The sequence below is a fragment of the Parasteatoda tepidariorum genome, chromosome 12, assembly GCF_982258835.1.
Source record: "Parasteatoda tepidariorum strain Cologne lab strain chromosome 12, Ptep-v5.0, whole genome shotgun sequence".
Taxonomy (NCBI): Eukaryota; Metazoa; Arthropoda; class Arachnida; order Araneae; family Theridiidae; genus Parasteatoda; species Parasteatoda tepidariorum.
The window spans coordinates 50,763,918-50,791,088 of NC_141766.1; the positions used below are offsets into that span (position 1 = coordinate 50,763,918).

General features: G+C 28.0%; 1 protein-coding gene and 1 long non-coding RNA gene across 6 annotated transcripts in view; one reads left to right on the forward strand and one right to left on the reverse strand.

Annotated features, from left to right (window-relative positions):
* The window catches only part of LOC107457337 (uncharacterized), a 43,399-nt gene extending 30,268 nt beyond the window's left edge, over positions 1-13,131 (forward strand). Inside the window, exons 2-3 of the long non-coding RNA XR_001585822.4 lie at positions 290-548; positions 12,893-13,131. This is a non-coding gene — a long non-coding RNA (uncharacterized LOC107457337). The remainder of the gene's footprint in view (positions 1-289; positions 549-12,892) is intronic.
* Positions 1-27,171, reverse strand: part of LOC107454859 (cytotoxic granule associated RNA binding protein TIA1-like) — a 1,051,915-nt gene that overhangs the window by 368,367 nt on the left and 656,377 nt on the right. The window lies entirely within an intron of this gene.

Consider the following 27,171-nt stretch of genomic DNA (forward strand, 5'->3'; position numbering starts at 1 on the left):
AATAACATGATGTCTTGTTTAATAACGTGAAAATACTTTACGCTTACTAACTTTCTGTAAGTCTAAAAGTCTTAAGTAACTAAGAACATAATATAAGAAATTTTTAACTGAATTTTTCAAATGGTAAAAGATAAATACACTTGAGAAATTGGTTGTGAATTTCCCTCTATTTCAGAATAATCTTTTCCAGTAATATAATAATTTTTTTTGAAAACTTAAGTGATTTTTTTTACATAAGGAATATATTTCTTACTCGTAACTATAAATTTTCCTTATTTTCATATTTTAGGGACATTTTGCTGATGGCAAATGAAGGTACGAAAAACGTTAGAATGGTGAACGAAGATTTTAAGAGAATGCCATTGTTTCTGAAAAGTGAATCTCTAAATGAGCGGAAAAGAGATAACTTCATATATTTATTTTTTCAATAGTTGAATCTATTCATTTAATTAATTGATTTATCTCCAGGATAAAGTTGAATGAAATTTAGTACACCTCTCATGGATATATATATATATATATATATATAGCTTATTACAAATTTAAAGGTAAGTTGCACTTGTTATATTGTAGCAAATTCTATTGAAAATGATAAAATAATTTTGAATTATTATTGTTTGTGTTTTTATTATTCTAAGCATAAAATACTTAAAATTTAACGAAATGTATGTTCTATATAACTTAAAAAACACACCACAATCATATTTTAATGCTTTAAATACACTATGTTTTAAAGTGTTACATTTATGTGAGGTGCATGATTTTAAATTTTAACGATTATTAATATTTTTAAATGTCCTTTCGTGTAACTTTTAAACTTGTTACAGCATTGTCATTGTTATTTTTCATTATTTCATATTATTATTATTTTATATTATTATTTTATATAATTATTAGTTTATATTAATATTATTTAATAGATTTTTTGTCAATCTAATTAAAACAAAAAAAAATTATGAATTTTCTGAATCGAAACTTGGGACTATGCATGCTTTGGAAAGTTTATTTGGAAAGTTTAAATGATATTTTTCATTTAGTATATTCCATAATTTCATTACTGACAAGATCACTTTGTAAATGATTCGTATAGTTGTAAAAATTAATGTTCTTTAGAAAAGAAGTTTTTACCAATTAATAATTATGCGTGAGGGTTATATATATATATATATATATATATATATATATATATATATATATATATATATTATATATAAGTTTAAAATGAAGAATAAAACAAAGAAAAATTATAGACATATGAAAAAAAAGGGGGGGAAATAATAATAAAAAATAACAAACGACAGTTTAAAGAGAAAAAAAAAAAGATGATGAAATTTTATTTAAAAAACCGGAAAAAAAAGATATAATCTCTTCATCAGCCCACACGATTATATCCCCTCCCTTTTTTTTCATATGTCTATAATTTTTCTTTGTTTTATTCTTCATTTTGAACTTATCTAATGGGTTCTATTTACTTGCAGCTTAAGCGCAATAAATGAAACTTATTGTTTTTCTTAACTTTCTTCGTGTTTTCTTGTATTTATTTATTTTATATATATATATATATATATATATATATATATATATATATATATATATATATATATATATATATATATATATATATATATATATATATATATATATATATATATATATATATATATATATATATATATATATATATATATATATATATATATATATATATATATATATATATATATATGAGACAATTATGAATGAATTAAAAATAATAGAAAGTTCCTTGACACAGACCTTGGGTGGCGCTTAGAATTGGTTGAACGGTCAAAGTCATTGTCGTATTTAAAAAGTTTAAAAACTTAAATCAGTTTTATTATTAATTAGGAAAATTGAGAGAACCCCACCTTCCTTCTTTTATAAATAAATTATTTTGTGTAAAACAAATATTGAGATAACAAACATTTAATTTCAATGCAAAATATTTTCTAACAATTTTTATATCGCTAGAAGAAGTAAGATTAAATATACATTAGAAATACAAGTATCTAGCTCATGCTGTTTAAACAAACCAGATCCAGTTAGCCAGATCTTGTAACAATGCTGCTTACATTTTAAAAACTCCTAATTCGGATATTATTATTTTCGTTTATTTTTTTACAAATTTTTTTTTCTTCCAGCATAATCAGAATAAAAACATTTATTTTTGAATAAAAAGTCACATGGAAACAGTAAATTGGATTATTAAAGAAGTTGCCGGTCAAACCATTGTGAAAAATTAAAACAGTTGCCTTTGAATATTAAGGAGTTGGCTTTGAATTAAGGAACTTTTCAAATATTTAATAATATACGAGTATTTAACCAAATTTCTGCTATCAAGTTATTAGTAAACGAAATTCTAGAATTAAACAGAAGCGAATGTTAAATAAAAATCAAAGAAGAAGATTTTTTCCCCGTTTGGAGATCCGCATTCTATTACCGCGAAAACTGAAATGCAAAAGAAAACATTTTTTAAGGACGCTAATCAGAATTTAAAACAGAAATATAAAAATTTTCTGAACGTTTTATGTCGAAAATTTGCATTTGTTCACGATAAAAGTTGAACGGTATGGTGGATCTTATGGTATTGGCATTAAAACGGGGAATTTGACTAGATACTAATTTGCATACAAATTAGAACACCATGCAATTCTGTAAAATGCTAGTAATAGATCAGTAAAAAGATAAAATCGAAAGTATCATTTCCAGAATATGCATAGGTCCCCACATATATTTAAAAGTTTATGGAAAAGTTAGTTCAATCTATAAACGAGATTTTATATAATCATTTCATGATAGCACTCCAAATGTCGCTATTATTGAATGGTGTCCAAATTATTTTTATGTTTAAGCACATGTTGTCCATGGAAGTTACTATATAGTCAATGAGAAGTTTTCTTTCTTCTTAAAAATTATATTGTAGCAAGATGTTTTTACTAATGACCTCTATTGAAAGCACAAAATAGTGACTCTCAAGTAATGAAGTTTCGGATTGTTTACTGTTAGACATTTGTCTGAAAAAATGGTTAAATAACAATTTATTGAATGGTTATTTTAACATATAGTCAAAATAGTCAAATAACCTTAAATTAAATGGTAACCAAACTGGTAAGTTTGAGAAAAACTGTTTATTTACTGCTTTCACCTAATACAGTTAAACAATCAGATTTTTATCGCATCAACTAAAACCACCTAATGAAGCTACTTAGTTCTTTACAACTGCGAGCATACCATAGCCGAGTGGGAATTACCTATTAATCTCATGACCGTTAGAACTGGAGTTCGAGTTCTAGTGTTGACACCACAATATTCCTTTCAACGCATGGCGAATTTCCAGTGTCCATCACACTCCAAAGCCTATTACCTTACGAAAAGCCGAGCTCCTATATGTAGATAAATAAGATTTTCTTTTCTTTACGATTTTGAAAAATGCTTGTTGAAATGTTTAAAAAAACACTAAGGAAAAAATATGCTTTACCGTAAAATTTATGGTAAAACAGCTGCCACCTATTTTACTATAATTTTAGAATAAAAATTTTCTGTATGGAGAGGTAATTAAGAAACGATGTGGCTATAGATTCACATCATTCAACTGATTCATATATCTGTCAGCCACTCTCTAGAAACAGCGTTCAACAAATTAGAATTCCCTTTCAGGGAAAAATTAATATTATTAAGTAACTGTCGATTTCAAAATTCATATTTCAATTTTTATGAGCGATTAGAATAAAAAAAGCCGTTTATTTGAAATTGATTATAAAAAATAACGACATATATTTTGAAATATCTATTTGCACAAAATATTGAAATTGTTTAAAACTACAAATCACTCACAAAGTCGCACATACATGACAAAATTGCTCTTTAATAAATATTCATGAACTAGGAGACTACTACGCTTGGTACATAAAATTTTATCGCATTTTTTATAAGTTTACCTTGTAACTAAGCTAAATAAATTTTTAATTAAAAGATATCTGTTTAATAATTCATTTATTAATTGGTTGCTTCTAATAACGCTTGAACAGAGCTTGCTAGCTACTGGCCTTGAGAATCGAGGCAGAAAGGTGTGAGCTTTGATAAGAGTTTATCACTAGAGTGAAGGTGGGGCTTAGCTCTGAACCCCAACTGGATCAATGACAACACTACTCATTTTATTTTATTTTATAACCGACCTTCAACAAGCGACCCAATTCTGAGTTAATGACTATAAATTTCAACTCCATAGCCTTTAAATTTTAAACCCAATCCCGAAGACAACTGAACTCCTGAATCAAGCATTGCGAAAAATTAACCTTCGTGGAAGATTTCTTGACAGAACTAACCCACAATTGCGTTACATGGAGAGGAGAACCGTAAAAACCTACCAAGAGTAGACCGACGGCAAGGAGACTCTAACCCATAATCAGTCTACCACTGAGGATATTTTACGTTAGCACTGTGGTTGCTTGGAGCTTATTGCAGAATTCATATCGACCAGTCATCGCTGGAATTCGAACATGGGTGAGAAGAACACTCTATTCCTTGAGCTACCGTGGCTTCAGTGCTACTCAATACGCGAGGACATAGATATGAAAGGAAATTTTCTCTAGATCCCTATACTACTGTTATTGCTTAATACCCATTTTTAGATTACACAGATTTTGTGAGCATGTATGCCAAATGTACACGGTTGGCTGCTTCGAGTATCGAAAATCAGCCCCTCTGCTCTGGATGTCCAAAATTCTGACCACTGGGCTATCACGACCCTCATTTATAAATGAACTTTAATTGTCATATATTTATTAGAGTGATATACTTGTTTACATAATTATCAATAATCGTTTAAGTAATTTTCATCTGATTCAATTCAGTAGAATTTGCATTTTTTATTTATTTTTATTTTCCTTTTTTAATATTCAGGACGTAACCATCACCTCACTAGGGTCTTAGAGCAAATGATTCTAACTCCGAATCCAGTCCAAAAAAAAATTCGACTCCGACTTTTCAGCTCAGTTTTAATTTTTGCACTAGTTAATAACTAGTAATTGTAGAAGATACATGCTTAGAATCACTCATATTAAAGAAAAGGAAGTGGTAATTTCTCAATAAATATTTTGAAAAAAAAATCTTGTAATTAGACGGATCCTGAGATATGATGCGTTTCATTGTATTAATAAATTTTGAATCTTATAAATAAGATATTTTAGAGATCTTAAAAATAATTTTTCTGCACGCATTACATTAATTTCTACATTATAGGTTTAAGCAAAGATTAAAATGCATTTTTGTAATTTGAGAAAATATTCTACAAATATTTGAAAACGAATATTGTCAAAATTTTTGTTCTGGATGATGTTTAACATAAAAACATTGATTTATCTTAAATTCTAACTCAAGTGTTAGAACCAGAAATATAACTCACCTATATTATCTGTAGTTAAATCACTTTATTTGATGTACTTAATTTCTAAAGGTGATTTAGATCCAAAATTATCAGAGATCAGTTAAGGACAGCAACGCGATTCCATTCATTTGAAACTTCAGATCTATGAATTTAATTTGAATCGAACTCCTCCAGTAAAATTTTATACACGAGTTTTAAAACAGTCAATTCTTTAACGATGAAAGCAGAGTTGTCAGAATTACTCATCCGAAGTAATAACTGAAGTACACAACTAAGTAACACATTTTATGAAGCTCAGTTCTGTTATAAAACTTATTGCTATTACAATTTATGTAATGTATACTACTTTTAGCTAACTTACGTTGTTAAAGCTTAGATAATTAATAAGATTGATTTTTAAAGTTTCATGTAGTAGTTTATTTTATTTTTAAACACTGAAATAAGAAACTCTGAATAATAATTTTGTTTTGCGCTTTTAATCTACCGAAATTGAACGGCGGTCAAGCATAACTCTGGTTAAATCTTATTCTCGGTTAAAAGAGAATCAAATATAGTAGTGAATGGTTTTGATGTATCGTGATGTGAAAATAAAAGAGTAAATACATTTTATTTAGATATTATAACAATCTACTTCTAAAGTGGCAGTAAAAGACAAAAAGTATATAATTGCCTCATTTGATTGAAATGATCTACCATGCGTGGCAGAATAAACGCAAACTGAAAATGAAAGATGCATCTAGAGAAAATTAGAGGAATCTTTACACATTTTGTTAAACATGAAAATAATGTCTGGTAGGACCATTCAAATTTTGTGATTATTAGTTCAGTTTAAGCATTTCAAGAAATTCTATTTCCTTTTTTAAATCTTTAATTACTTATGTCTTATCCTAATCAGACTTTAATTATATATTCCTAATCAGAAATTAAAATTGGAATTGATACTTTTTGTTTATAAAATTTTAATTAGTGTTATAAATTATTTTTCGCCAGACACTTTGATACATTTTTGGACATGGAGTCAAAAAATAGAAGTCCTTAAGCATGAAAATCTTAGTTCTTTTTATAGTTTTCAGTAATTTCCTATTGAATCAAAATTTCTGTTGATTTTAGAACTGTATTTTAAACTATAAGGCAGCGTTTCAAGTTAAGCTTAAATTATTTTAAGCAATAAAATACTCCCGCTTTTAAATAACCAATAAAAATCAGTTAAGAAAAATTTGTGAATGAAATTATTCATTTTTTACTTATGGGTATAAAGAGACATTAAATAGGATTCTTAGAACTTGGGAAAATAACAACATACTTTAAAATTTGCTCTTGAAAAAAATGTGTTTTAAATTTTACAGTGTTCTGCTGTAAAACTACTCGCCTGATTAATTAATAATGAAAAAGAATTTGACATAATTTCAGGATAATTTAAAAATTCTTTTAAATTACATACATGTTTGACCAAACTTTTCTAAAAAAAAAATTATAAAAGAAAGAAAGCTTGATAATGATTTAAATAACACATTTTTTCCATTAAATATTTGGAAGAGGACATATTTATTATCATATATTATCATACATCATAAATTATCCCATTAAAGGATATTTCAATTTATAATATTTAGAAATAAGCCTAAATGATGATCAATCTTCAATGCAACACTTATCAGGTTTTATTTTTGCAAATTTCTCTCCAAAAATAAAACAAAAATGCAGTTTTTAAAATATTCCTATTTCTTTCTCATATATTTCATTTATTTATTTTGCCTCAGTGTTATCATAAAAGCTTAAGAAATCTGTCATTCATTTTTATAACACTGAAAACGTTTCAGAATTCTTCATAAAACTAAGCAGTTTTTTGGAGTATTAAGATTAATGTATCTTTATTCGGGGTCCTCTTTTTAAATAGCATGATATTACGGGCATGAAGAAAAGAGCAAAATTAATAGCACAGTATTAAAAATGTATCACAAAATCTGCCATTTAAGTTTCACTTTTCGGTTCTTAGCTGTTAATTCAGGTAGAATGTCACCTCACGTTTGACAAATCTGATAGTTTCTTTAATCCAGAATCTGTTATTTCATTAATCTGTCATTTTGAAAATAAATTACGCTCTTTAAAACATTTTCGATATTTTGGTTTGAGCATTTATTATTTATTTTAAATGTTATAAACAAGCGTTTACTAATTTATTACAAGAATTTTTTATTCAAAATAATAAAATCAGAAAATAATTTCAGTTTTATTATTAAAAAATATTATCATTAAATGTATCAAACATTTTTTAATTTATACGCATTTTTAGATCATCCAAATTTTTTTGAGAAAGAAAAATTAAATGTCGGGTATAGAAAAAAATGATTTTTAAAACTATTTTTCTTTTAAAGTATGAAATTTGATATCTTTCGTTATAAAACTATTCTTGCGCTTGTTATGATAACAAAGCATTTTCTCATAAATTTAATTAATAAAAAAAAGCATCAATACTTTTATAACTTTATGGAAATACCATCGCATTTCATTCAATTTATATTCACACTGTAAAAAAAAGTATGATCAAAACTTTCACAATATGTTTGATTGTTTTGTTGTTCCTACGTTCGATTGTTATAATGTTTGACCAGAATATGTTTGACTTTTGTTTTGATATTCCGCAGAGAAAGAAACTTACCAATTTTCTGGCTCTATGGGAACATCAAAAATCTCGAAAAGTTTTACTTTAAGTATTTGTTAAAATAAAATATATTTTGGTTTTATATAGCAGAATTATGTTATTTTTCTTCATAGAAATTTCATCACCATACAGTACGACAATTTAACCAGATTTCTTTTTTTCCATGTACATTGATTAAAGTATATACACAAACATAAAATAGAAATCAATAATTTTAATCAATCCTTCATTTTGGTCACAGTTTCATGAGCCCACCAGAGCCCTTTAGCATTAAATCAGTTGTTTTTGGCCCTAAACATGCTTTACGTAAAAGATTTAATGTGATTTTAAAAAAATCACATTATTGAAGGGAAAAATGAAGCAATGGTGTTTTTTCTGGATACTTTTCTTAAAATTCAGACTCAACAGTTCTAGTTTTTCAGCTCTATTCTTAGCAACTATAATAGACATATGATGGAATTATCACAGTCAGTGGTACTTCTCTCTCTTGACTATTGAGATATCTTTCTCCTAAGAGAGATTTAACGTGCACCTTGGGGGGCTGCATATACGCATCTGTTGTTTAACTGCTAGAATTATCTGATACTGGTGTCTCCAAAGACTGCATTATTGCTATGAAAAATAAGTTGTGGTGTTTTTGCGATAGGCAGCGTCGATGATATATTACATTAAAGGGTCGTGTTATTTCCATGGATTCTGGTCTGTGCTGAGATCATAAAAGCTGGTGGAAGTATGATGATTGTTAGTGTGCTTAAAATGTTTCAAAGGATGTCTCTACTTTAAGTCTTAGATATCGAGAATATTCCGGTGAAGAAAAGTACCATTAAAACTGTGTAAGGATTGATTCAGAAACAGTGTCGTAAAATATGAACGCATTGGGTTACGTTTAAAAGAGAAATAGTGTTGTTTTTCAATTGTTAAGGTAAAAAAATGCAAAAGGACTTGGCAAGAAAGGCAAACTGGCGATAAATTAAAGACAAATAATCACAAATTTACTATGAAATAGCAATTTGGAATAATAGGGAAAATATTTAAAAGTTGGAAGTTAGTCAGCAATTCTGTTTTTTTTTTCGATTGTTGTTTTAGCTTAAAAAAACCAAAGATATGGGTATATCCCCGTGACATAGACAGTTGGTGCAAGTACTAGTAGTATCAAGCTTTAGAAAAAAACTATGAAAAAATACTCAAGGTTTACCTGAGAAAGTTATGGTGTCCAAATAGCTAACATACATTAAACTGTGGAATCACGATTTATTGCTTGCATGGAAGAACATAAATTCAAAAGTAAAGCTTTAATGGTATTATGTGGCAAACCTTGCCAAAGGATGCTAATAGAAATCTCTGTAGTTTTGGATTTCATGAGAAATTTCTCTATGCATGATTCACTATCTTTTTCACAAGATTACATGAATGAGCCACATGGTTTACTACCAGTGTTAAAGTTATTTGGAATAGACTATAGAGATATTTTCAGTCCAAGAGAAATGGCCAGACTTTGAATTCTTCTCCCTGATATTTCTTACTCTCTAGAAAAACATGAAGAAAAAAATTGTTATATGTTTCCAAAAGGCATACATTTTTGAAAAGCAAACAGAATAGGTAAGCGACTGCTTCAAATTTTTTAATGTGTATGTTAGTTCTTGTTCTTAAGTTCTTGTACTAAAATATTTTTTGTTATGAGTTACACTAGCGTGCAAAAGTCTTTGATCAAACTCAATGTTATAGATTGTTGCTTGGAAATGTAATAAATAATGTATAATTTTTTTCCTAACCATTCTTAATATGCTTATCAACCAGAAAGCAAAGTTTGCGCTTTGAAAGTCACTTTAAATCAAATGCAATTTTCATATCAGTCGGGTATTTGTTTTTCGAGAAGTGATTTTCTTACATCTAAGAATTGGATGAAAATGCAATTAAAAGATGCAATTTTAACAAATAAGCATAAGTTTTGCATTTTATTTACGGAAATCGTGATCATAACATTAATTTATTATTGACATTTATTTTTGAAGAATTAGTTCTGACAAGACTCAAATATTATAAAAAAGGAAATATTGAACTGAACTGAGTGGAAAGATTTAAATTTAATCCAAAGATCACACTTTCCATTAAATTGCAAAAGAAATAAAAATTCTGAAAATCAAGTGTAAGATATATGTTGGCCTGACTAAATAAAACGAAAATCATCTCTAAAAAAAGGAAAAAAAAAGAAAAAGAAAGAACATTGAGAATCCTGTATTTATATCTCAAAAGTATTTAACTCAACTAGAAAAGGCAGATAACTTTTATTTGCTTCTCTAGCATCATTAACAAATCATTAAGTTTTTCTTTCATTATTGGCTTAATCTAAATCAATAATTTTAAAATCAAACTAAAGTAAGTAACTGAATTTTAATAAAATTTAAGGTATGTTAATTTGAGAGCAGTCTTGTGGACTTCACTATATATTTTAACGTTTGACTGATTCTATGCAGAGGTGGTAATTTATGAAGAAAGCACAGTGCTTTAATTGAGTCTTACTTCCTAAATAACGTTTAAAATGTAATTATACCTTTATATCCTCAAACAATACCTAATTGGTGATCAAAGGGTTTCTAAGATCAATAGGAGATTCTTGACTAAAAATAGAAGCAAATAACTTTGCGTTTATTAATATGAAATTGTTATGAAAGCATTTTATCAGATATCTGCTTTGGTAGAAACGTAAATTAATCGTGTATCCTCAGACTACCCCTGGGACGACTGATGGTATCCTCAAAAAAGACATTCGTGTTTACTTTGTATTCTCCCAATTTCCGAAACAATTTAATTTGCGTAAATTATTCATTGCATAATTCATTGTTGGAGTATTTCTAGAGTTGTTGTAAGAAACAAACCTAGTATTTAGTTTGCATTGTTACCATGGTTATGCACGCACAAGAATAATTAGGGTCCATTTTAACTTCCATAACTAGGGAAATCGATTATTATTAAATGAAAAAGTTGTACCTATTTAAATAAATATTATATCATAAACTTAAATTCAATATTTAATATTTTGTTTTAACGTAGATAATAATAAACATTCTTTCATAGCAATTTGTTTAGAAAAAGAAAAATTATGATTCGTTTTACTAAAGCTATTTAAAGTGACTTATGTTACACTGTTGAAATTTTCGTTCTAAAACTATGGTAATATAACTATCAGCTGTCTGTCCATCTGATTAACTGTAAAGTTTACTGTGAAGAACATTTTATTTCTTTATGGTTTTGAAACCATTTACAAACAGTATAGCTACAAAACCAAGAATGCAAAACTATACGGTTTTTTAACCATTTACAACTGGCATTTTTCAAAAACGTAAAAAAATATAACTATTTAACTGGACATACTAGCTTGGCTTTTCGTAAGATAATGAGCATTGGAGAGTGCTTGACACTGGAAATTCTTCATGTTCTGAAGGGAATGAGGAAGTATTGTGCTGTTAACACTATAACTTGAATTCCAGTTCTGCGGGGTCATGAGATTGACAGATAAGCCCGCTCGGCTATGATCTGTACATAGTTGCAAGGAACTAAGTAGCTTCATTAGGTGGTTCTAGTTTTTGCAATAAAATTCTTGTTGTTTAACCGTATTAGGTGAAAGCAGTAAATAAACTGTTTCTCTCAAACTTAATAGTTTGATTACCATTTTATTTATGGTTATTTGACTCTTTTGATTAAATATAGTAAAATTACTATTCAATAGATTGTTGTTTAACCATTTTTCCGAGAAATTTCTGACATTGGACTAAGGTTTCATCGAGATGACTGTTTCATGATAATCTATAAGCTCTATTCAGCTTTGCTGTTTTCATTCCAAAAATATAGTCAGTGTATTTATTATGTGGCATAACTATATATATATATAAATTTATTATTACTGTAAAACATAATGTACTTAAATTTGCTGAATGATTTATAAAAAGGGTTCTTTCCTATTTATTAGCTTCGTCAAACTAAACATTGCATTTGTTTTTAATTGTTATAATTTGGCCGAAAATAACCTTTAGTAGCACAATGATATATTATTTAATGGCAGATTTATGCAATATAATACTGCTGAGTTTGAATGCGTTAGAACCCTGAATATTATCCAGTAATTTAATAGCTAATGATATATTAATGTCAGAAAAAATAAGAAAATGGTATTGAAAGTTAATTCGATTCGCGAACGACAAACAGGAAAAACTTTTTCAACTTCTTCACTTTTGTTTACGGCAGCATATTATATTGGTTGAGTTGGGTTCGGCAGCTTCTAGAATGAACCTCTTAGTCTTTTCAAAGGTATTTAAAATTTAATAGTTTCTTTTTAAGTGCAATAAAAGTACTGCAAAGATGATGATGTTGTAAAAATATTCAGTGTACTGAATAATTTTGACCTATTATTCAAAACGTTTAGTACTAATTTGGTGATCATGCCTTTATTAAGTTAGTAAATATCATGAATAGTGTTCCTTCTGACAATGAATATTTTGCGCATAGTAGTTAGTTTATTTTTTAAAACGTGTTGTCTAACTGTAAATAATAAATATTGTAGTTAGATCAGAATATACTTGCAAAATAACGTTAAATTAGTTATTCACATGTAACAGGATTTGGAGATATTTCTGAATCGCGATCCGTCACGCCAACTAAAATCGCCGAACCCCAAATGAATTTAAAACAGATAATTTTAAAAAAAAATATGTAGAGGTTTACCCAGAGGAGTTGGTCCCTTCAATTTTATTTTATTTTATTTTATTCACTCATTTTATTTTATTTTATTTTTTTTATTTATTTATTTATTGGATATCTTTTTTTTTTAGTTTACCGCGGATTTCAGACCGGAAGATGTCAAGACTGTGATTATTCTACTGCAGATCACTATACGAAAATTTTCAACAGGAGTTTTCTGCCACAATGATCAAGATTAAAAATAATTGTACCTATACAAAGGAATTTTTCATACAAAAAATAATCTTAAAATGAGTATTCTGCTAATTAAAGCTCTCTTAAAGCGATTATATTTCAGAATGCCTAAAGTTTAATGATATCCGTAAATAATATTTCACATTCAAAATGTTAAGTACTATAAAATAATGCAATATTTTTTTTCAGATATGAAATTTCTGTATTTATATTTTTTCAGATATGATATCTTTTCATACACCACTATCTATACTTTAATGTAAATGACTACTGATGATTAAAAAATGAACAACAATATAGTCTATTTTAAGTTTTATTTATGTTGAATGAAGAACAGTGTTAGCAAGTAGGTACTACTTTTTTCAGAAAATTAATCATTTTTTTTCCAATGCCCACCTGTGTTAACATCCGTCAATTCAGGCATTGTTGGCCTCTCTTTCAGAGGCACCTTATTAGGTGTGCCAACGTCGCTCCCTCAGTGAAGACAGATAGTTTAGAGAAGGAACGAACATCCTTGCCTCGCCCGGGATTCGAACCGAGCACCTTTCTGATGCAAGGACAGTTCCCTGCCCCCTACACAGGTCGGTCGCCTCAAATTAAACAAGGAACAGAGATATTTCAATATCTAAGTATGTTGCACCAACTATGTTGCAGTCGCTAAGGTACTAAATGGAATACAAACTAGCATTTTTTTAAAAAAAGGTTTGAAATCGGGTGGAGTTTTTCACTTCGAGGAGGGTGGACTACTTTTCGGACTTTTTCTCTTGTTTTTTGTGGGTTGCTTCTGGTCTTTTTTATCATTAGTATTGAAAAGGAAATCTGCTCATTGAATTTTATTGTAAAGGTTAATACAATATTTCAAAGCATTTTTAGGTTTCAAATAAAAAATATTTTTTATGCAGCGAATCCATATCTGGGTATTAATGGCTCTCACAAATAGCAACGATTTATAGTATTTAAACAATATATAATTTGTGTATCGAAATTTTTTGATTTTGTTGAAATGTTCATTGAGCAAATTAGAAATGTAAGAATGCATTATATTGTGTTCAGTTATTGTGTGATAAATTGTTTAATACAATTTTCATTAATTAGCTGTTTAATGTATTAAAATATAAAATTTGAATTTAAGAATTATTTTTTATCTAAATATGTTTGTTTATTTACAGTTCCAACAGTTATCTGAGGCATATAAAACCATGAGCTGGTTCGAGATTAATTTAACCAGCCCTAAAAAAAATTATATCAAGTGCTGATTTGGAAATATTTTATTATAGTCTTTTCTTATTTATAAGACTGAAAGAAATAATTCCTCAACATTTCAAAACTAATCATTATGACGCATAAAAAATTTCCTTCGCGTATTTAATTCGTGTCATAAAAGATACTATTAATTTAAATTACATACACTGTTTGCGTATTTTAGGCATATTTTGGCATATAACATTTTATTTTAAAAAAAGTAATAAAAATTATTTGGTAAAGGTTTGAATTATTAAAAAATATTAACAGACAGTCATTTTAATTAATTAAAAATAATGACTAAGTAAAAATGTTTCCCTACACCCCTAATATACATATTTTTAATTAATTTTGCTTTTTTTCATGACGTTTGGTTCATTCTAGGTTTCATGTTCTGCTGTAGGGAAAAATAATATTTAATTATGTTAAATTATTTAAATGTCTTAAGAGTTTAAATCCTAGTGCAATTGAGTGTGCTTGTGGGTTTCAAATCCTTCCTGTTTTTCCGATTGCTATTTGCTCATGAATGCAGGTCACGTGTACTATTTTCTTCCATTGTTAGTGAAAAAATATTTATCCATTTTTTTCAATTATGGGCAGAAATTCAATTATTCAATTATTTTTTAATTATGTTACTGGCTGCTCACAGTGTTTCATCATAGATATCTGTATCTGCATCTGTACTTATTTAAAATATTACTTAATTTCGTTAATTGTTTCATTGCATTAACTACATTATTTTCAAAAATGAATTAGAATTTCAAGCTATTTATGTTTCAATGGTAAAAAGTTTTTATTTTTGGATACATCTTATTAAAAGTATCTTATTAAATCCATTGTTTTATAGTTTGGACAATTAAGTGAAAGGTAAATCCATTTACTTAGTAATCTTTCTCAAAAAGAAAATATGTTTCAAGTAATTTTTAAAATTTTATAATTAAAAAAAAGTTCATATCTGATTTGAACTTTTAAATCTGGTATTGTAATGAAAGAAATTAATCAATTAATTTATTAGTTAATTAATTAATCAAAAAGCATAATGCAATTATTTATATCGATGCATTATTTGCTAGATCTAGAAAAATATAGGAATTGTTCGCAAAATAAAAGCATTACGGATTGATCCTTTTGATCAACGAATCGGAGTTTTACATAAAAAAATTAAATGATTTTTGAGGTAAGCCTTAAGTATTTAAATAGATTAATGCTGAAAGTATTAAAACAATTGCCTAAGGACGTATTTCTTTAAATAAACTTTTCTTTTCTTTTCTTTTTGAGAGAGAGAAATTTTTATTTTTGACCGTTAAACTGATAAGGAATAAAAAAGGAATTCTCCGCACCATCAGAGCCATTTTAAAGAAGTAAATTACTTTTTCCCTTTTTTAAAATATCAAGAGTAATAAAACTTATTTGAAAAAAAAAGCTTCACTACAGTGAAAAAAATACAATAAAAGTAATAAAGCCACTTATGTATTTTTAGGTACATGTCATACCTGATTATATAATATGATTAGAAAAAAAAGTAAAATCATGCAGAGAAAGAAATACATATAAAAGAGAATAAGAATGACCATCAATTAGAATTTTTACATGAAAACTGGGAAATGTACGCTATAAGTAAAACTGGACGATGTATAAATAAGTATGAGAGAATATTTTTGATACTAGATTCAAAAATACCTATTTTTTTAAAAAAGCCCTTATAAGTTTTTTTTTAAATATTTAAGTTATATGTGCAATTTAAATTTTAATGGGAGAAATAAGTGGGGTGTGATAAATAAAAGTTGCAAAAAATGCGTTAGCGTAGAATAAACTTGGTTAGGTCATCCCAAACTATAGGGATTTAGAAAAGATATAAGCATAGTTTGTAGAATCGGTAAAATATTGGGTGATGATGTTTTGTGTTAATTTCTCATTGTATGTTTAGTAAGAATCTAATGTGTCTTAAATATCATATATTTTTTATTATCAGTTAAGTAATTCCGCTCAAAAATGAAAAGCAGTAAGTATAAAAGTGTTCCCATAACATAACATAAGGTTGGAAGAAAATATACTGTTTACTTTAAATTTCAAATAACTACTTTATTGGGTTTATTTTAATTAAAATTTTCAATCTATATGGTTTAGAGAAATTTATGAGAGTTTTATAATTTCATGAATGTTTTTTAAAATATTTTCCTAATATAATTCACGTATTCTTAGTTGAAAATCAATTTCGTTTGTTATTTAACCATTTCCCGACAAAAATAATAATAATAATTTCGTACATTGTTTTTTGTTTAAGAAAAGAGAAGGGAAAATGATTTTTCATTGCCCATAGAATTAACTTTTTTCTTATGTTTGCGCAATCGGGAAGAGTTGTCTTCTATGTTGCTCTTTTTACCACTTTTAATAATTTAGTTGGAAAAATAATTATCTTTTGTTTACAGTCATTAATAAACAGCATTCTTTTGTTCCCTGCCATAACTGTTCGCTTCATTGTGTTATGAATGTTTTACAGGATGTAGACTAACAATAATAAGATAACTGGAGAATCTTTTCTATTCAACTCCATCGAAATTTCTTTTTTTATAACCGCCTCCTGACATTGGTTCGAAGACAAACAGTGAAAGAAATCCATACATTAAGAAACGCTTCTTTTATAGTTCCTACATTTCTTATTTTACTTTTTGTGACTTTTTTATCTTCCTAATATGTTCTTTTATTTTTGACATCCAATAAGGATATCAAAATGAATAGCTTCCTTGGTTTTTTGTTGCAAGAATTTTTATCTCGATAAAAGACATTAAGAAGTTGTTTATATTCATCTTTTTAATCTATTTCTGAGTTAGATACAGTATTTTCTATCGCTAATACAGAATTGATGAAGATAAGGAATCGCTTGCCTAAGCAATTTTCTTATCCCAATCTACTGCGAATAATACGAACAAGACAAAGTGATTGCTAATAATTAACAAAAATTGCTTGCACGATTAAAGTTATTATAAAAAATTATCTCTATTACTTCAAGTGGCTTAGAAAAGACGCTACTTGAAAAGTTATTACTTTTTTTTTAAAGTTGCATAAGTAATAATATCTTCAAAAATATAGTAAGATGTGCCACACTTTGCTTTCTCTTTCAAATATAGTTTTATTTGTATACATTATGTTAACAGGGTGTTCCGTACAGAGCACACTCAATAAGTATTTTTAGAATCCATATCAAAATTGGAGAAAAAAGTAAGCATATTTGGGATCAAAAATTTATATTTAAGCTAGGTGTATGCAAAAACACAATGAAATCTGATAAATCGTAGTCCAGGAGAGTGGATTCAATTAGAAACAAGACACGTTTGATTACAGAAGAAAACAGTGATGTGTTTAAAGACGATTATTAAATACACTTTTTTATCTCAACTCCCAATTATACCTGCTTTGATGTTTATTATATCCGCTTCTGTTTCCGTAATTTGTCAAATTTTGACATAATGTTTCTCCTAGTTTCAATATTAAATTGCGATCTCCAATAAATATATTATTTTTGGTTTTCATTTTTGAGAAAGATTCTGAAAATACATACTAAGATGTATTTTTCTTATCCCACTGAACTTAGCTATCCAAAGGGTGTAGACTAGGATTAAAAATTCTAAATATGCTCCTCTTTATTTAATTTGCATAAATAAACTGATGACTAAATCTATTTGACAGCATCTTCCGATGCATTTATACTAGACCACCATCCAATCATAATTTTATACATATAAAGCACGCGGTATTTTAGATTCTCTATTATTTTTTACTGACAAAATTTACTTAACTATTATGTAGGATATCATGGAAATCGCTTATCTTTACAGGACATATCTGAGTTTAGCAACAATGGTTTCTGTGATTAAGCAGTAGAAGGTGAGTAGTGATTTTCGGAATGAGCTTGGACCCGTCAGAGCCACAAAACTAACAGATAGAGATCAAAGAAATTCAAGAAAACCACACCAAGCCGATGACCAACATACTCCAGGCGTTCCAACAAGCATCCGCAAAATGTTGTTTCGAAAAATATCATTCGCAAGAAAGCCCATTTGATTAGTTTTCATTGTCGTGCTGTCACCTTTATATATAAGCTATATGAGCCTTTGATTAAATATTCCAACCACGCTGTTTAGTTCAGGTGATACAAATCATGTTAAAATTGAACCATAGATGAGTGGAAACGAATTCTCTAAAGAGATGAATCAAGGTTTGATCATAATCACTCGGATGACAGTGTCTGGTTTGGCCTGAAGGTGCAATGTTAGAATGCATTGTACCTACGGTAAAGTTGGGAGAAATTATGGCGCGAGAATGTTCTGGGATACCAATTCATGGCAAGCTCCTACTCCACTATTCTATGTAACAATGGCCTGTTGCAATTTTATGGATTCGATCATTGTTACTTCCAGCATGACAACGCCACTTGTCCTGTGACGAGGTCCACCATGGATTGGTATGATGATGGGGTATGATTGGTATGGAGTGAACTGGCCTGCCCAGAATATTGACCTAAATACTCTGGAAAACCTTTCGGTTGAGTTGGAGAGCAGAATTAAAGGGTGCAACAACCACCCGAAATTGGTGAAAGAGCTTGCTAATCTTCTCCAAGACAAGTGAAAGGAAATAGCACCGTGCACCATTCAAACACTTTCTGGAAGCGTGTCCCAAAGGGTTAAGGGCTGCTAGTTGCCTTGTGTGGAGGCTCTATCAACTATTGAGTATGAATAAATTGTGTTTAACTCCTTTATCACAGGTGTCCAATTATTTATTGATAGATATTGTGTATGTAACGGTTAAAATGATAGACCCGGTTATTATTAATGCTAACCTGTCTAATAATAACCTCTTCTTTTGGCCAAAATGAGAAAATCGGAAATTATTCACTTTAACCGATTATTATTAATAATAACCAATGAAGTTCGGTTAATGTGACTAAACGGTTTATATATCATCGAGACATGGGTGTGCCTCTTCCCGTCAAAATTAATAACAACCGCATCTTTTGGTCAAAGTGAGAAATATCGCAAATTATTCACTTTAATCGGTTATTATTAATAATAACCAATGAAGTTTGGTCAATGTGATTAAATGGTTTATATAGCATTGGGACATGGTTGCGCCTCTTTGAACACGCGTTACAGTTAAAGTGATAGATCCGGTTGTTATTAATACTAACCCTTCAAAATTGATAACAACTGCTTCTTTTGGTCAAAGAGAGAAATATCACAAATTATTCACTTTAACCGGTTATTATTAATTATAAACCAATGAAGTTTGGTCTATGTGATCAAACGATTCAGTGTGTCAAAATTAATAATAACCGCTTATTTAGGTCAAAGGGAGAAATAAAAATGCGAAATAATGACATTGATCAAACTTCATTGGTTATTATTAATACTAACCGGTTAATGTGATTAATTGTTAACTCTAACTGGTTCATTTTGTTATTATTAATATTGACTGGTTAGTATTAATAATTACCGACTATTCACTTTGACAGTAACATATATATATATATATATATATATATATATATATATATATATATATATATATATATATATATATAAGAAATATCGAAGTCCAGCTAAGCGAGAAAATTAAAGAATGAATGAGAACACAGCAGCCTTCATTTGGTTAAGAGAGCAAGGATCCAAATCACTCTAATATTACTGCGCTTTATCTTAAATGTTAGGGATTTTCAAAAGGGAAATCTTACAAGCAATTCTCATTACGTGTCATAAAAGAGGGGTAATATAACAATTATGATAGGCTAGAATAATTTGTGAGAAGTTTCTCGCGGGATTTCCTATTTGAAGAGAAAAATTATTATCATAATTATTGCATTATTAATTCTAAATTAATAACTACAGTACCGGATGTGAATTACTACTTTTTGGAAAGGGTTTCAATCTGAATAATGAAATTGAATTTAAATAACGAGAATAATCTAAACAGTTTTGTTAAAGCTTTTCAAATTACATCTTCCTTCCCTGAAATTTACGTACCATTTAAAAAATTTTAAAAAAATGTCATTTACTTCTAACGCTTTCCTTATGGGAGCATAACATGAAATTACTAAAATTGGTAATATTAACATATGTAATTTATAAAACTAATATATAATATAAGGAACACGTGTGTTTAAATGATACAAATTTAACTAATGCGCTGCGAACAAAACTTGTAGTCCTACTTTTTATAAAGTTTTTTACTTTTTAATAGTTTCTTTGATTTCCATTCAGTTCAAATTCACTTGTTTGAAGCGCTGGATGAAATTTTTTCACCACGAAATATAATTCTTCATTATAAAACATTTCAAATAAATTTTATAAACACTTCGAAAAGGTAAAAATTCAGAAACATGAAATTGGTGCGGTATTGCTTATTTCGTATTTTTTTTTAAAAAAAAATAGCACAGTGGTCGCTGTTCAGGACTTCAATATTGTTCAGTTTATTCAAAGAAAATTACCCCAATAGTCTATATACCGAAAGTTTAGGACTTCAGTATTTTTAAGGACATTTTTGCTAGATTCACTTGCTAGATTTTCTCACCTATTTGGGCTATAATCCCTAAAAAGAGGAAAACACTCCCTAATCTCAGTAACTTTGTGCTGGCAGATCTTAATGTCAAATATCAGATAAATGTCATAAAAATGTATTGATTTGTGATGTTGACCGCAAGGAAAACAAATGTTCCTTCGCCCACATATCTGTATCAGCTATGGGTAAACGCCTAACTCTTACAAATTTGAAGGGTAGAATGTTCCACAAGAAACATACATGTTCATCTGAACCATTTTAATTCATGTTCTATATTACTTTTGAAAATTAATTTATTTTTCAAATGAAAATAAACAACTATTAAAACATTAAATTTAAAATAAACTGTGCATTAAATATAAGTTTTAAATTAACTCAATTAATATTATTAAGCCATTTTGGCATTTAAATGGATGCCTTTATGTTTTTTTTCATGAGATAACTTTAATTTTTCCGGTTGTTAGTCATTTCTTCTCTTTTTTTTAATACGTGAACTATTTATGTATTTTCTTCCTTACGGGTATTCATTTATAGATCTTAAATTTAGCATAATTTTTTTCAAGAATTATGTATGGCTCATTAAAATTATGAGTAGATTATCGTGTATTGGTAAACTTAAATTCGTTATGAGTAAATCTAGTACCATAATAGATTTTATTTTTTTTCATAATTCTGTTTTGTTCTTTCAGCAGCGAATGTTTAATTTCTACTGGTGGATAGATTTCTTCTGATAAAGGGTGAGAAAATGGGACCATCCCAATAAGTTGATGGAAATTTTGTTATTGAGTGTGGTGTCAAATTATATTCTTCAGTTACTTCTTTTAATAATTTTAAATAAGGAATATTTTTAGAACATTCCTTAATTTTACATTTGAAAAGCGTTACGGAAGTAATCCTAACAGTTCAACGTTTCGTGTTAGTTTTAGGTTAACGGGCTCCAGTTATTAATTACTTGATTTTACAATGTTTTATTCTGCTTTAGAATGCAAATTATATGCTGCATTTCAATCACTCAGAATTTCTTTGGAAGTTTGAATTTGAAAAATTTGGAGTAAAAATATCAATATAAGTTTCGGTTGTTATAAGTTCAAATGCAGAAAACCTCTTACATCGAGTGCGATGATCAATTATTAAAGTTAAATATTTATTTTGTAGAATTATAATAATTAAAACCAACTAAAATATCTAGTAAAATTATTTCGAAAAGTTTGTCAATTGGGGGCACCGCTTGAAGTAACCCAAATCGTTTTAGTCTAGTTTTTTTAAAATTTATTTGACAATTATGGAAATGTATATTGAAATTTTTAATATATGAAGTAATACTTTCCCAACAAAATACTGAAGCAAGTAGATCTCTTTTTTTAGTACTAGGATGACAAAATTTTTCTTGAATTGTTTTGAATAATTAGTATCTTAAAGAAAATTGAATAAAAATTTCGGTAAAACCGTTTTTTACGAAAACATAACACATTATTGGTTTCAAATAATTTTCCATTTAAATTATCGTTTTGCTGGGATTCGCGAATTTCACCTTATTGCAAGAGATGTGAATAATGGTTTTTATCATTTATTTCAATATTAGTAACATTTTTGTTATAATTATTTGCTGCAATATCTCCATAAAACCTGAAAGCTTCAAAATTTGATGTGCTTTTTGTGCAGTATACGTCGTAATCATACATACTCAATTGTAGAGACTATAGGAACAATCTACGTTTTAAATTGTTTCTATTTTTTATTGAAATTATTGCTTCATAATATGTACGTATACTGGCTTTTGGATATAAGACACCTGAAACATTCTATGGAGCCATTTCAAAACTGCTCCAAAATCTCATTGTTTGAGTTAACAAAAATAGGATATAGTAGTTTAAGTAGGACATAGTAAATTAAGTCGTATGATCCGATTATTTAAAGTTGCTCTAATTTTACTAATTAAAAATTTCACTTCTATTTACAGTCAGCAAAAATTAAAATGGATCACTCTTATAAATTTTAATGGTTGGATGGATTTTCCTTTTGTAAACTACTATGGCACTATTACTATCTCAATATATATATATATATATATATATATATATATATATATATATATATATATATATATATATATATATATATAGATACATACAGGGTCTTTATAATTAAAGTTCCACTTTGAAATGGCTATAAAAATAAAACTACCCGACCAAATGTCATCAAACTTGGTAAATGTCTATAAGAGGTCATGGGATTTTAGTTCCCGCAAAAAAAAAGTTCCAAAATTCACTACCAGCAGAGAATGGCGCTATATGCTATAGTGTTAAACAAATGTGAAATACGCGAATTTGTTTTACGCGTCATGTGACTTTGCAGTTATAAAAGAGAGGCGCCTTGTCTGAGCTGTCAGTGTTCTGAGTCGACAATGTCTGTTACCACGCAAGACCGTGCTTTGCTCGTGAAATGTTACTATGAATGCGACAGCAATGAACGGAGGGCTTTACAAAAGTTCCGTCCTGTAAGAGGAAAACGCCGAGGTCCGATGACACCGCAAGGTTTACGGAAAATGGTGGCAAAATTTCAAGCCACAGGTTTGTTATTTGTTGCACCTGGGCGTAGACGAAAATCTGCGTCTGTGGAAACCAAGGAACTTTAATTATAAAGACCCTGTATATATATATATATATATATATATATATATATATATATATATATATAAGATAAAATATTGAGAAAATATGGAAAAAAATAAATAATAATGACAAGAGGAGAAAATTATTAAAAATAATTTATCAAAAGTTTTTGAAATAATATAATTTTTGTTACCCAAAATAAAAAAAAAGAAATTAAAAATCAGGAAAACTAAACAAAGAAAAGATATAATCATTTCATCAGCCCACAAGACTATATCCGCAAAAAGGAGTGCTTTCTAATATTGTATTAATATAGCCAAAGAAAAAAAAACTGTAATAAAACTTGTGCTATATATATATATATATATATATATATATATATATATATATATATATATATATATATAAAAGTTATTTTGTGTTTTTTGAATTCTTTAAAAACACTTAAGACAAATTTCTAAATAAATTTTTCTTAATTTTTTATGTATTTTTTAATTCTATTTCATTAAAATTAAAACTTTTTATTTTAAGTATAAATAATGTTTAGTGGATGGAGATAATTTTCATATCATATAGGATCAGATAGAGATAATAATCATATTTCAAGGGACGTATAAAAATTCAAAATTGTTGAGAGGAAAGAACTGACTTGGGAGCTCTTAAAGTTTGATTTGAAGATCTCGAATCAGAAGAAAATGACTCTTATGTAAAATGTTATGGAGTCACAAAGTACTTGAAATATCGTTGTCTTTAATAGCATTCTCAGTGCGAGTTACCCTTTGATAGCGTTAGTAATCATTGCTGCGGGGTAATTGTTGAAATGTGTGCATTGAATACATAACTATGCATCGTAGATAAGAGCCCAGCTTGGTGGACAACAGCGGACATTAAGGGGTGTGATTAGGTCTTTCTGCATTAGGATGGATAGCTATGGTAATGAACAAGTACACTCCAAGATTCTGACGAAGGGAGTATAAGAGGTAGTACTTTTATCGATGTAGACAGCTTCGTCGTAATTAAAATAATCTTATTATACTAATCAGACATACAAATTCGGGATGTGGTAATGCTTAGCATAAGCTAGACTCCGGAGGTTAATATTATTAACTCACTGCTTTGAGACCTCCCAAAACTCAGCAATTACCGGGTTATATCACCCGGTAACTTTAAAATTCCTCTTTGGCGCTATTAAATTGATAGGAACCAGACAAGAATATTTTAGTGGTATAAGCTAAGAGGAATAATTTCAAGATGGATTTGATATATTCTAATAAATAAGATATCAGTTATGATTTTAATTCGTGTTACTTTGTAAGATATTATCCGACAAAAGATAATGAAATCAAATATTTTCTGCAAATTATTACGTTTAAAAGCAAATTTAAACGAAACAATTTTCAATACAAGCTAAAGTTTGAATTCAATTTTTAATAAATTTTTTTATTATCTTCAGTTGATCAACTAATTGGATTTTGCATTTAACAAAAACACGTTTTTTCTTTAATTTTTTTTTTAATTTTTGTTCTTTCCCAGTACAGGAAATTTGGATTGAAGTAAAATGCCCACATAAAATGTACTATTATTTCATTTAAAATTACATAAAATACTGACACCAGTTACAAGTTCATAAGAATTTTATTAGAAAAAGTTTAACAGAAATTTATTATTAGATTCTGTTAAATTAGAAAAACTAATTTTTATTAATAAAATTTTTATTAGAAAAAATTTAACAGAAAGACGTTTCTTTTTCTTCAAGTTTTTGATCTTTCCCAGCACAGGAAATTTGGATTGAAGTAAAGTGCCCACATAAAATGTACTATTACTCCATTTAAAATTATACGAAATGCAGACACCAATTACAAAATTATAAGAATTTCATTAGAAGCAGTATTTGCTTGTATTCCTTGAGAGACAAACTCCCGGTTCAAATACGCACTAAATATTATTTAGCAAGTTTCTAAATTGAATTGAATTATGTCGGTAAATTGATGTTCGATAATTTTAAGTTAAATAAGTGCATTATTTTTTTTAAAACATTATGGTTGAAGATAAGCATATAAAACGAATTTTGACCATAATGGCAACAGATAAGAACCACAATATTTTATTTCCCATGATACATTTTCTGAAGGAATTACAAACTGTATTTTTCTGTGTCGATTATGTTTGAGAACTAATATAGCCTAGAGAATTAATATTGCTTCGGGAGTTCTATATAGCTATAACCTAAATTAATATAAATTACTATACTAACAAAATAAAATTCATCTAAAAATAAATATATCAAAGATTAAGAGTTTTATGTGCATTTATAGACATATTTCCACTTTTTTATCTTTAATTATGATCAACGCATGAAATATCCTCAGACAATTTCAGCATTAAAAATAAATGTTATCTTAATACTTCTCATAACATTATTAATTATTTCATTTCAAAATGGGAATTATTTTCTTTCATGTAAACTTTTTTAGTTTGTTTAGTAATTTCATCGTAATAACGCAATTTCTTTTCTTAAATTTCCTTTTTAGCTTATCAATCAATATTCAAAATAACCTTTTTCTTGTTACAACAAATGATACTATCAAGGAATTAACCATATTTTCCAATGGAGTATTTCAAATATTACGTAATCACCTAAAGATAGTTTGTGATTCGCTTATTTTAACTGACGAGTGTGAGGGGTAGCTAAAAATTATCATAACATACTCATGTAGCATTTGAATGGCCCCAAGCAATTTTTCGAAACAAATTTCCTTGAAATTCGGGCTTGTTAATCAATATCCAAGATAACCTTTTTCTTGTTACAACAGAAGATACTATCAAAGAATTAACCATATTTTTCAATGGAGCCCTTTAAGTATTGCGTAATCATCTGAAGATAGTTAGTGATTCGCTTATTTCTGCTGACGAGTGTGAGGGGTAGCTAAAAATTATCATAACATACTCATGTAGCATTTGAATGACCCCAAGCAATTTTTCGAAACAAATTTCCTTGAAATTTGGGCTTGTTAATCAATATCCAAGATAACCTTTTTCTTGTTACAACAGAAGATACTATCAAAGAATTAACCATATTTTTCAATGGAGGCCTTTAAGTATTGCGTAATCATCTGAAGATAGTTAGTGATTAGCTTATTTCTGCTGACGAGTGTGAGGGGTAGCTAAAAATTATCATAACATACTCATGTAGCATTTGAATGGCCCCAAGCAATTTTTCGAAACAAATTTCCTTGAAATTCGGGCTTGTTAATCAATATCCAAGATAACCTTTCTCTTGTTACAACAAAGAATACTATCAAAGAATTAACCATATTTTCCAATGGAGCCCTTCAAGTATTGCGTAATCATCTAAATATAGTTTGTGATTCGCTTATTTTTGCTGACGAGTGTGAGGGGTAGATAAAAATTAACATAACATACTCATGCAGCATTTGAATGGGCCCAAACAATTTTTCGAAACAAATTTCGTTGAAATTCGGACTTGTTAATTCAAATATAGATGCTCACAGATTTGATGTATAATTTGAATAATAAAATAAACCTCATCAATTCAAATTTTTATTATTTTATTTAAAAAAATTGAATTTTTTAATTTTAATATTTGTTTTTTTATTTTAAAAGTTTTTTAAAGTAAATTAAAGTTCTTTAATGTAGAAGTCATTTTCTGACAAAAATTTTATTTTTAATATACATTTAAAGAATATATTAAATGTCATAAATTTGTGATTCTGTCTTAATTAATTTTAATAAATTAGTGACAACTGTTT